The following is a 12,497-nucleotide window of genomic DNA, read 5'->3' on the forward strand; positions in this document are numbered from 1 at the left end:
TAGCTCAGAGTACCCAGATTCTGCAGTGGCTGTAGCCGCTGGCCTTTTCCAGAGCCTGGTTCTGCAGCTCTCCCACCCACCCAGGGGATTAACCAACATCCTTCCAAGCGATCCCCCTCCCCTCCCATGTTCTTTGCTCTGGTCAGCCGTAGCTGGTTTCCAGGGTTTGCAATCAAATCACCCTGTCTGTCGCCCGAAGCCTGGGGTGAGAAGGGTCCTGCGCTTTGCCCGATGCATGCCCTCCTCGATTCTTCATGCATCGGTGCCTTCCGGCATGTAAAGCACTGAGAACAGGGCCTGGCACAGGCTGGCACCCAGCCATCGTCCCTTGTCACTACGGTTGCAGTTCTCCTCCAGGGATCCGCTTCGCCCCAGGTCCAGCCAGCGGCATAGCCTATCCAGGGTGACCATTGGGACCATCCTGAGCGCCTGCTATGTGCCAGGTCCCTTCATGAGAGTAAGGACAACTCGAACAGTAAAAGCCTCAGCAACAAACGGCATGCTTATCCTTCCCAGCACCCTTCCGGGGAGGCTTAAGCCCATATTACGGTCTGGTAGGTTGAGGCTGAGGGACGCCAGGTACTGGAGTTCCACTGGACATCTCTCCATCAACAATGACTGGTTTGTTCCTCCTGATTTACTTCAAGGCAAACTTACAAAGTGTTGGATTCTTCCCGATTCAGCACCGTGTGATCTATGGGAGAAGCACACAGTCTCTCGCGAGTATGGGTCTTGCGGCTTGTGACAGAACCTAGGCTGTATTATACGGAAGGGCCATCACCGCCTCCCTGGGCCATGCCTGCATCCTCGGGGACAAATGGAGTCATCCTCACGAACGCCACCTCCACGCTGGCAGCGCCCACATCTCTACCTCCTGTGCAACCCTCTCCCGCACCCCCAGCATCGCGTCTTCCACGGCCTCCTCGGCCCCTCCCTTGGAAGTCTGCTGCACGCCTCGAACGCCCCCGGCTGGACCCTCAGGCTCCCCACCTGGGAGTGCTCCTCTGCAGCTTCTAGCGGCTCAGCTCCTGGCATCTCCTTCCCGTGCTCCGCCGAAAGCCCTGGAGGCCCCCTTGTCTCCTCTCTCCTTCTCTCACCCCGCCTGGAATCCGCTGGGAAGCCCTGTACCCAGAACCCGCTGCCGCTCTCCCTCTCCTGCCCCGCTGCCCCCTGGTCCCAGCCCTGTCCTCTGGTCTGGATTGCCGCACAGCTTCCTACTTGGTCAGCTCCTACCCGCCCCGCCTCAACGCCTTCCCGCAGCAGCTGGGACGGTCCTTTGAAGCCATGAGCCCGGCCGCGTCATGTCTCTGCTCAAACCTGGGTTGTGCCTTCCTTTTTCACTCAAGGTCAAAGCCAACGGTTCACGGCAGCCTCCAGGCACCCCCCGACCTCCCAGCCCTCTGCTCAGGCAGCTCGGCCCCCTGGGCACCCTGCTTGCCCCCACCAAGCTCGCTCAGGCCTGAGGGGCCTTCCCCGCCTGCTCCCTCTCTCCCGGGCTATGCACGTGCTCCCCCCTCACCCCCTCGAGTCTCCGCTCGGGCGGCTCCTTCCCTGACCACACGGAGATCGCATCACCCACACCCCAAACTCCTGGCCCCTCGCCCTGTCCTGCTTCTTCTTTGCTTCATGGCAAGTATCACTTTCCAAAATCCTACACGATTTATGTAAAGAGAGTTTGTCTGCCTCCCAATCCTAGCGGGTCAGGTGGGGCTCTTGGCCTCTTTTGTCCACCCAGGTGCCAGAAGCTTCTGGCACACAGTGGGCATGCTGGGAATGAATCTCCAGTAGGTCCCCCTCAACCTCAAATTGGTCCCCGATATTGGGGCCAGGAGAGCACCAGCTCATTCACCTGTACAGGTGTTGTTAAACACTCCAGGGAAAGAATGATCCTGTAGGGTGGGTTGCTGACCTGGCCCTGCCTCTCTTTCCAGGATCACCTCATTCTGCTCTTTAGGCTCCACCAAAGCCAAGACCCTTGGCAGATCCTGCTCTGTCCCACCTCAGGGCCTTTGCACATGCTGTGCCTCTTGTCACCCGGTGGACTCCTGAGTGTCGTTCAGGGCCTGGTCAGTGGTGTCTCTTCCTCGGGCCCTCTCTGATGTGCCCGCTTTCTTCAGCCCTCCTTCCTCCCTCTGGGTGACTTCTGTAGCCTGTACAGGCTTTGCCTGCCTGGGTCCCACGGCCTTGCCAGGGCTCATCTCCACGATGGTGGAGCCATCAGCCCCCGAGCTCCTTGAGGGCAGGGGTTGTGCTCTTGCTGGTGCCCTGGGGCCAGTGATAGAGCAAATCATCACCAGCCAGGCTAGAACGAAGACCCCTAAAACCCTTTCCGGGTCTCTGGCTGGCTGGGAATGAACAGTATCTTATTACCTGATCATTTAATTATCCTCTAATTTCAAATCGGACTTGACTCAGTCTAAGATGAGAGAGGTACAGATATGGCAAAAACAAAACAACCCACAATGCTGCCTCTTGAACGCCTCGCTCTCCTACTACCAGCTCCTCCTCACGCGGGTATGAGCGCCCGCGTCTCCACAGCTCTACGCCCCTTTCCAGGGCGGCAGGAGCCCCCTCCGCCAGGCTCCCCACACCTGTCTAATCTCTGGGCCGCGTCCTCGATAGGAGACATCTTACTCCTGCCCCACGCCTCCACCCAGACTGCTCTTAGGCAGGGAAGAGCTCTTTCCTCCATACAGGGGCGGCCCGAGCCCTGGGGAGCCCTGGGCATTCACACCCTGCCCGTCCCCACCCCCAGCTCCCGGCGGCTCGCGTGACCCAGTGCCGCTCCACCGCACTGGCTCTGGGTCTCTGGCCAGCAGGAAAGGCCTTGCTGCCCAGGACACCCGCCCTGGCCCTCTGCTCGGCCTCCGTGTTCCCTGAGCACGTCTCTGTTCCTAGCACGGTGGTTCCTGCAGGACTAGTTAGCATCCTTCTGGAAGGTGCAGCCTCACAGACAGGCCATTCAGCAGATCAGCCCGGGGGGCCTCGGCCGGGCGCCCTGAATCCGGCAGGCGATGGGCTGAGCGAGAGAAGACATGGGCCGGGCCCTCTGCCCTCTTTCTGTGGGCCGGATTGCCAGCTCTTGGCCGCGCCTACCAGCAAGGCAGGCTGGGAAGCGTAGGGTCGCTGCCAGGACAGGCGGAGCCTGCTCCGTGCCACCCACAGGTACCAACCCCCGCTTCTGCATCTCCTGCTCAGAGTCCTCTCCCGGGCCTGGGAGCCACACGTCCAGGTGCTCCCTGGACGCGTCCCGCGGGCCTGAGGCTGCGCTCGCCCCACCTGGCTCCCTCTTCTGCCGACCCCATCGCCTGGAAGACCCCCCCTTCCTTCACACCACAGCCAGATGTTCCCAACACCCCAGTCTTCCACTCTCCCCCCCAAATAACCTTCTCACTGCCGCTCTGCTCCAGCCCCCTGCCCTGCTTAGCAGGCTGCCAGCGTTCCCCTCCTGCCCCGCTGCAACAGCCCCCACCTGCCCACCGGCCACTGCCCCCAACGTGGTCACACACACCCAGAAGGAGCTTTTTATTTTTTAAAGATTTATTTTTTAAATTTATTTCTCTCCCCTTCCCTGCCCTCCCACCCCCCAGCTGTCTGCTCTCTGCGTCCATTCGCTGTGTGTTCTTCTGTGTCTGCTTATATTCTTGTCAGTGGCACCGGGGAACTGCGTCTCTTTTTGTTGTGTCATCTTGCTGCGTCAGCTCTCCGTGTGTGCGGTGCCACTCCTGGGCAGGCTGCACTTCTTTCGTGCTGGGTGGCTCTCCTTACGGGGCGTACTCCTTGCGTGCGGGGCTCCCCTACAGGGGATACCCCTGCGTGGCACGGCACTCCCTGCGTGCATCAGCACTGCGCATGGGTCAGCTCCACATGGGTCAGGAGACCCGGGGTTTGAACCGTGGACTTTCCATATGGTAGGCGGATGCCCTATCAGTTGGGCCATAAAGCACAGATCTGATTACATTACTCCCCGGCTTAACAACAAAGTCCCAGCGCCTCGTCCCCACACCCTCCCCCCTCTTCTGGTGCCAACCCTGGGGGAATTAGCACCAGGCGGCCTCATCTCTGAGCCCTCCATTGGCTCTGCCCTGGCCTGAAACCCTGTGGTGCCCCTCTCCTGCCCAGCGCGGGCCGGGTAGCAGGCAGCAGGTGGCGTGGCTCTTCCCCTCCAGGCCCCCCGGGATGGCCCCTCCCGCTGCATCCCTGGGCCCACCCTCCGCCGTCCTCCCACAGCACTCCGATTGCACCTGCCCGTGCTGTTGCTTTGTCTTGTCCGGTCAATGGCAATCTCTGAAGGCAGCGTCTTCACTCAAGGAATGCTTTTCTAAATGAAAGAATGAAACGCATGTGATGCAGAAAGGAAAGGGTTAAACAGTTACCTCTGGAAATCTACAATAAATGTCTGTGATTAAGGAGGCCACCCCCCCCCCGCCCCTCGTGTGTGCGTGCCCGTGTATGTGTGCGTGTGCGTGTGCGCCTGCACTTGACCTTGCCCTGTGCTCCCATTGGACAGGGCAGGGTGGAGGGGTGTGGGGTGGAGGGCAGGGAGAGCCGGGGGCTCTGAGTCCTCGACCCAGCCGTGCACTTGGGGAAAGTCACCCTGGGTGCTGAGCATCACGCCACCCCTCGGGACTCTGTCGTGAGGCTTCCTGAAAACACAGGTTCACCGCGAGGCTCGCCGCACAGTCTCGCGCTTCTTGGGCCTCGAAAGACCTGCCTGCTGGTTGAGTCCAGGAGTTGGGGTGTGGTTGGAAGGAGACGGAGTCAGGAGCCCTCGCCAGCCACGGTCTCGGGGTGGCCTTCCTTCTGCGGACCGCTCAGCCCTGCGACTGTGTCTCTTCTCTTGACTTGTGGCCAGAGCGTGGGAATGTGCCCGGAGATCTGGCTCAGCCCCCCGGCTGCTCCCGGGGCCTGGGCTGGGGGTGCGGAGCGGCTGGCGGTCAGCGCATGGCGGTGGGCGGATGTCACCAACTCTCTCTTTTTTTTTAATTTAAAGTTAATAGATCACAAAGAATGTTACATTAAAAAACATAAAAAAACAAAAAACATAAGAGGTTCCCATATAACCCCCCCCTCACCTCCCACCACATCATTTTTGTAAATTGTATTGTTTTTGAAGATATATACATTACCAAAACAATGTTCCATTAAAAAATACAAGAGGTTCCCGTATACCTCCCATCCCCCCCACCCCGCTCCTCCCACACCAGCAACCTCCCTCATCCTATGTCATCGACTCTTGAAGCCAGACAGGCTGGGCCCTTGGTCTTCTTCAAAGGAAAAGAGGGCTGACATTGATTGAGCACCTACTGTGTGCCAGCTCCTCCCTCTCCTAATTGCTTTCCGTCCATGAGCATTTAATTCTCACAGTTGCCCTGGAAGGGAGGAGCAGGTCATCACCTCCATTTCCCAGATTAAGAAACCAAGACTCAGGGAGCCAAAGGCTTAGAAAATTCCAGTAAAAGCACAGTGGGAAGGGGGATGCCCGAAGAGCGCATATTTCAAACGCGCAATGACTTATTCTTAAACTCTCACTTGTGCCCCATCTTTAACTGTCCTAGGACCATACGGCAGAAAGGAAATAGGAATGGCCTGGCAATTGGAACACCTGGACTCACAATCCAGAGTCTGTCACTTACCGCATGAGTCATGTTGTACAAGCCATTTTAACCTCTTGAAGACTGTTTCCTCATCTGTCAAATGGGCACAATCCTGCTGATTGCCCTGGGCGCTGAGATCATGCAAATGACAGGGCTTTGCAAACTGCAACGGCCTGAGGATTTTCTTTGTTTAAACTGCCGTCATCTGCTGCTTAGGCGTGCCTGAGGGGTTGTTTCCTGTCCGATGCTGTGCCTCTTCAGCCTCTTCACCGCACAGTGTCTGGAGGAATTTTTTGAAACAGAAATCAGACCATGTCACTTGCTCACCTAAAACCTTCAGATGGGTTCACGAACATTCCTGTCTCTCAGGCTGCCTCTACCCTCTGCCTTCGCCCGCTCTCTTCAGCCCCTGTTGCCTTTCAGTTCCTCCATCGCGTCAGGCACTTTCCTGCCCCAGGACCTTTGCACAGGCTTTTTCTTCTAAAGTTGTTTGCCTGGGCAACACCGGCTCTCCTTCAGATCACAACAGAAATTTCACTTTCTCAGAGATGCCCTTTTCTGCCTCCTCTACCTAAATCAGGTTCCCTCGGTTTCTCTGTGAGACTGTATCCTTAACCCTGCACAATGCAGGGGTTTCCTGTTGTTTCTTTGGGGTGCCTGGTCCCGCCCTTCCAACCCTACACCAGAGAGCACCCAGGAGAAGGGGAGCCCCCAGTGCCGTTGCTACCCAGTAGTTCTGGAGCTCATTGCATGTCTCCGATCTCATTTTAACCCTCACAACATCTAAGCTTCGATTTCTTCATTTGTAAAACGGGAGTAACTGGCCTTCCCTACACGGTTGGAAGATTAAATGTGAGAAGGTATGGAAGTGAAGATATTTTTCAAAATGCCATTCTTTCCCCATTTAACAAATTTCCTTGATCCCTCTGTGGGCAATATTTTCCCCATTTTGCAGTGGAGGACACTGTGGGCCGAGAAGTCAAGCAGCTTGCCTGAGAACGCAGTGGCAGAGCTGGGAGCAGGGTGAGGTTCCCTGAATTGCGTTTCCCCATCTGCCAGTGTCCTGGGAGCAGTCCCGAGCCCCTCTCTGATGAAGTGCCCCCCGAGAAGGCCTCAGGCGGGCACAGGAGGGACCCCTCCCTGTCCTGGGGGCCCCCTGGTTCCAGAAGGGCAGCCCACACATCTCCCCCTCTCGCCTCTCCAGGTCCCCTCTGCGTAGCCTCCCGGAGCCGGCGCCGCGGCCATCTCTCGGCAGAACTGGGACCCAGATGACGAGGCCCTCCTCTCCCCAGGACCACTGGGACACTGCGCGGCAGCTGACCTATATTAATTGCAAGTGCTATTTGCCGTCTTGGTCCCCTCCCACCCAGCACGCCACCCCGCCCTGCACAGACGCCTCGATCCGTCCAAGGACGTTGTAAAAATAAAATGATCACCACCTGCCCCTCCGGGACCCTCAGCTCTACAGTTTGTCCTGCTCAGAGGCTGACAGGATCCACAACCCAGTTTGAGGCAGAGAAGCAGATGAGAAGGAGGAGCAGATGCAGGGAGGAGTGCGGGGAGGGGAAGAGAGGGAAGCAGATTCTCAAGAATCTGAAGGAGTGGGGGTGGATGAGATGAGACGGGTGAGGGAGAAAGATGCAGGGAAGAGAGAGGGCCCAAAAAGGGGAGGGAAGAAAAATGAGCAAAAGAGACCCCGGGGAGTTAACCGGTAGAGACTAAAATTCAAAAAGGACAAATGAAAGCCTTACAAGGAACAATAAACAGAAACAGAGAAGAAAAGAGAGACCTGGAAGAAAATTGGCGAAAGGGAAAGAACGGGGTAAAGGGGACAAAATAAAGAAAAAGCACCTGAAAAAGACCACCCGACCATTGGGTTGAGCTATTTGTTGAAAAGAGAAACAGAGAAAGTAAAATAATACAAGAATATACCAAGTCTAAAGGTTGGAGAGTCGGGCAAGAAGGACAGGTTGGAAAGACAGAAAGCCAGCTCAGATAGCCCAGGGGCAGCTGGGCGAACCCGGGCAGGGAATGGTGCTGCCTCTGAAAGCTGAGAGGTATTTTAGCCCAGACCTGGCTGTTTGGCAGGCAGCTTCTTCCCCAGACTTCACCCCTGCCCTGCCCTGCCCTGCCTGCCCTGCCCTGGAGTCATCAGTCCAGGGAAGCTGTTGCTGGCTGGTCAAGAGCTAACTGCCCTCAGAGGCCCAGGCCAAACCTGTTGATTCCCGAGATACTGGGTTTAGTCTCCAAATGTGCATTAAAAAACTCAGTACACTCAGAAGAGCAGTCTTTCCCGCTTTCCTGCCTTCATTTATTCACTATTCGACAACAATTTATTGAGTAACTTCTATGAGCCAAGACTCGTCAGCAACTATGTCCCCAACTATGAGAGAGAATAGTAAGTGGTTGCTGTTTTACCTCCCATTAAGTTTGGGGTGGCTTGTTACACAGCAATAGATAACTGATACACCTGGGGCTGGAGAGGAGAATAAGAGCAAAAGAGATGGAGGGAGGCAAAGATGAGAGGAAGGAAGAAAAGGGAGGACTCTATGTGCCATACGGTCAGGGCTTTTGTCTGTCTTGTGTGCTGATGAGGCCAGGCGGGTTGAAGAGGAGGAGACAGGGCAATGGACTTGGCCCAGTGGTTAGGGCGTCCGTCTACCACATGGGAGGTCCACGGTTCAAGCCCCGGGCCTCCTTAGCCCGTGTGGAGCTGGCCCATGTGCAGTGCTGATGCGCGCAAGGAGTGCCCTGCCACGCAGGGGTGTCCCCCGTGTAGGGGAGCCCCACGCACAAGAAGTGCGCCCGTAAGGAGAGCCGCCCAGTGTGAAAGAAAGTGCAGTCTGCCCAGGAATGGCGCCGCCCACACTTCCCATGCCGCTGACGACAACAGAAGCGGACAAAGAAACAAGACGCAGCAAATAGACACAGAGAACAGACAACCGGGGGAGGGGGGGAATTAAATAAATAAATAAATCTTTAAAAAAAAAAAAAAAGAAGAGGAGGAGACAGTCCCTGCCTCTCCTTGGGGGAGTGGCAAGGTCACACTGCAAGAAGAGGCTGTGGGAGCATCTTTGGGAAATAGAATCTGCCAGTTTGCCCTCTGGCTATAGAGACTCACTAGGATTCACACCCCTCCCTCCACATACAAAATACAGTCATTCCTGCCCCCCACAAGACCTCCCTGTATGGCATCCTCTCCAGGGGAACTAGTCATCATAAATCAGGTGCAGGTGTGGGTACGACCCCCCAGGCGGAGCGCTCGAGTGCCACTCCCTCAAAAGGCAGATCTGTGAACTAAAGAAACAAGTTACCCGCCCCAGACACATCTGACACACGGTGGTGACACACGCCTGGGATAGCCACCATGGATGCTCCCACGCCACACAGGAAGCAGGACGCACACTGCGGCCACTGGTCTACAGCCATTCTGAAGGCCTTGACCAGTCCTGCTCCTGGGAATGAGTCTCCATGGCTCTTGGCTCCCCGTTCTGGGCTCCCGGGTTTCCCCTCTGAGCCATCCTTGTATTTCCACAAGAAATAAGCAGTGTCAGCCGCTGCTGAGTAATTTTTCTTAGCCTGATTCCTGCCCATAGAGCTTTGACAGTAGAAAAGTCTCTCTCTTCATCTGAGGCTCTCTCTGTCCCTTCCATTCAAAGCCCAGACAATGCCTTTAAAAGTTTTGTGGATTTCCTATGTGTCAATTTATAATTTATTCCATCAGACAAAAGCCACACCTGCCAGTCTCTTTGAGATAAGCTCCTTCTTACTGAGAGGGGGTTTTGCTCCTGGCAAGCCTGCTGTGGGGTGAAGCTCCTGAGTCTTAGGAGTTCTGTTGATCAATAGAAGGGATCTTCTAGATTTGCAATTACAATCCTTAGCAAGCCCTTGTTTATTGAAAAGGGTGTGTGAAGCACCGCTTTAAATCTTTCTGAGGTCTTAACAAAAGGCTCTACAGTTATGTTTGTGGTTCAGCTTTAAACCATTTCCCTGGTAGCAGCGCTGGCTTTGCTCTTCGCTTCAAAGACATTGCTTGACTTGAGGATTGTCATGAGGAGAGACTACAAATGAGAAAAATTTCAAACCCAGAAAGTCCTGGGTCCTGTATATTTAATAGTTTGTTCTTTAGCTTCTCCTATTGTCAGAATTGGGATTTTTTTTTCCTTCTTTATTATTTTTAAAATGTTACATTAAAAAAATATGGGATCCCCATATACCCCCTACCCCCTCACCCCACTCCTCCCACATCAACGACCTCTTTCATCATCGTGGCGCATTCTTGCATTTGGTGAACACATTTTGGAGCACTGCTGCCCCACATGGATAGCGGTCTACACTGTAGTTGACACTCTGGACTGTCTGTCCTCCAAGCCTCCGAGTCTCGCCGAGGGACCTTGTTGACTTTCTGCTCAGTGGAGGAAGCAGGGATTTCATCAAGTCCTGAAACAAGGGCAAGAGCCAGGCAGGTGGAGACGGGAGGGCATGCCAGGCAGGGGACGCCACAGGATGAAGGTAAGAAATGGAGGGAAATGCACGGCGTTCAGGGACGGCATGGCCGTCAAGGCCACGGGGCATTTCTGTCTCTCCCGTCCCTGGCTTATTCTCCATGCAGCCAGCTCCTACTGCCCAATTCCTTGTCACCTGTTTTTATGTCCCTTTTGTAGCACAAGCCCTCCTCTGCTGTCCCCACTACATCCCGCTCTTGCCTCGGTTGACTTGCCGGGGGCCCATCCTCCCTAAGAATGCCCGTCCCCTCCTTGCCCACCCGGAGAGGGCCATCCTTATCTGTCAAGGCCCAAGATAACCGTCAGCCCCCCGTGAAGTCTTCCCTATTACTCAGCATGTGCTAACTGTTGTAAAAACAAAATGGACCTGCTGTGTCCTCGGGGAGCTGGCAGTCCAGCAGGAGACACTGGCCAGGAGCAAAGCAGCACACTGAGGTGTGCACACCAGTGCAAAGGGACACCCCTGATTAAATGCTGTGACAGAAAGGGGCAGAACAGGTGCCATGACATGGCTGTTGAGAAGCTCTGCGCTCGTCCAGGGGCTCTGGGAGCTTTGCCTGGGACGTGGTGCTTGGGCTGCCACCCAGAGCATTGGCAGACACCACCCGGGTGCAGGGAGAATGGGCCGAGAAGAGTGAGGCAGGTGGAGGCTCAGCCGGGGTGAAGGCTGTGGTGGGAGGGGCTTGGCGGCAGCCACAGCAGTGATAATGACAACGTGTGCCAGACGCTGTGTGACGCTGCCTGGCGCCTTGGATTTTCACCTGCCTCTCCCCAGCAATCCACCACCCCAGCCACCACCTTTCTCCAACGCCCCAGCCTGGGGGCTCCCGCTCCCAAGTTCACAGCACTTCTGAGCTGGTTTTTCCTTGCACCCCCGAGGACTGTCCCCTAGGACGGCTGCTTCCCTGCAGGCCTGTCCCCACACGTCCCCAGCCACGGTGGCCTTCGGGCACCCGCTTGCCCACCCAGGCTGCGTCTTCTCTACGCGCATTCTACTCCCTGAGTGAACTTGCGTAAATGGCTCTGCCACTTGAAGCCTCAGTTTCCTCACCTGTAAAATGGGCACAATGACACCCCTTGTGCGAGGACCAAAAGAGGTGCAGGATGGAAGACGTCAGGCACAGCAGGGGAGCTGACAGGGGCTTCCCTCGTGCCTGGTGGCCGCAGCGATCCGTTTCCCCAGAACCGCAGCTTCCTCAGCCATGTGGGGGCGGTGTTAAGAGTGTCCCACCCTGCCACAGGGAGGGAGGGTCCCGAAAGAAGGGAAGCCACTGCCAGGGCTGTGCCCTGCGATATCTGGTGCCTGGGAGGTTCGGGCAGTCGCCTCCCTGCCCCGCCCGGCTTGGACAGTCCAGGTGCTTGGTGCCCCCCTGCCCACGTGGCTCTCACTCCCATCTCTCCCACCCGACAGCAGGGGTGGGGCGGGGGTCTCCTTCGGACATTGCTGCCCTTTGGCCATCTGGGGCCGGATCCGTGCAGGGAAGCCCTGCAGTGTGCAGAGAGCCGGGGTCCCCCCACCTGGACTCGAGGCTTGGCCCCAGGACCTCCCCGCTATCCTGGTGTCTGCTTCTCTCTTGAGAGGGGAGACCCACCACCTGGGACAGAAGAGGCCATGTGGAAACCCCCAGAGTGCGAGGGCAGGGGAGGAGGCATGCTGAAATCACCTGCGAAGGGACTGGGCTGCGAAGTGGTGCCCTCTGGAGTCCCAGCCACGCTGGCTGGGGCCCTATGGGTGCCCAGCACCCTCCCTGGCAGGCCTCCCCCTCCCCCAGCCCAGAAGGGAGGAACGACAAGCCCCCCCTCCCCCAGCCCAGAAGGGAGGAACGACCAGCCCCTTCCCCAGATGAGGAAACTGAGGCTCAGTCAGACCTGCCCTAGGCAAGCCCAGGGAGGCCTGGCTCCGCGCGCCGCTCGGGGCCTGCCGTGGTCATCGACTCGGTGCCCACCCTCCGGGGCAGTGAACCGAGGCCCAGAAGCATCTGGGTCAGGCCACGGCACTGGTGGTGCTCGGGCGCAAATTGGAGCTCCCTTCCTGCCCTGCACCCCTGCTCTTCCTTCCCCGGATGTTTGCGGGTGGTCTCCTTTGTGCAGGCGCCACTCTGACCCCAGCCTCCAGCCCGGCTCCCTGCTCCTCTCATGCGGGACCTCTCGGAACTGTCCGTCACGTCACCCAAGCAGGGTGCCAGGTCCTTAGGGGCCGAGGTGAAGGACGGGAGGGGTGGCAGGCGGGCGAGCCGGAAGCCCCCTCTTGGCCCAGCAGAGCCCCCCGGGGAGGCGCTCGGTGGGCGGGCACTTCCTGACACTGGTGCCCTCTGATGAGTGCCCTGGCACAGGCGGAGCGCCCTCTCGGGGATGCCGCTCCCTTAGCCTCTGCTCGACCTTGGGCTCCGAAATG

Source organism: Dasypus novemcinctus, chromosome 12 (assembly GCF_030445035.2).
Source record: "Dasypus novemcinctus isolate mDasNov1 chromosome 12, mDasNov1.1.hap2, whole genome shotgun sequence".
In the NCBI taxonomy this organism is placed as follows: domain Eukaryota; kingdom Metazoa; phylum Chordata; class Mammalia; order Cingulata; family Dasypodidae; genus Dasypus; species Dasypus novemcinctus.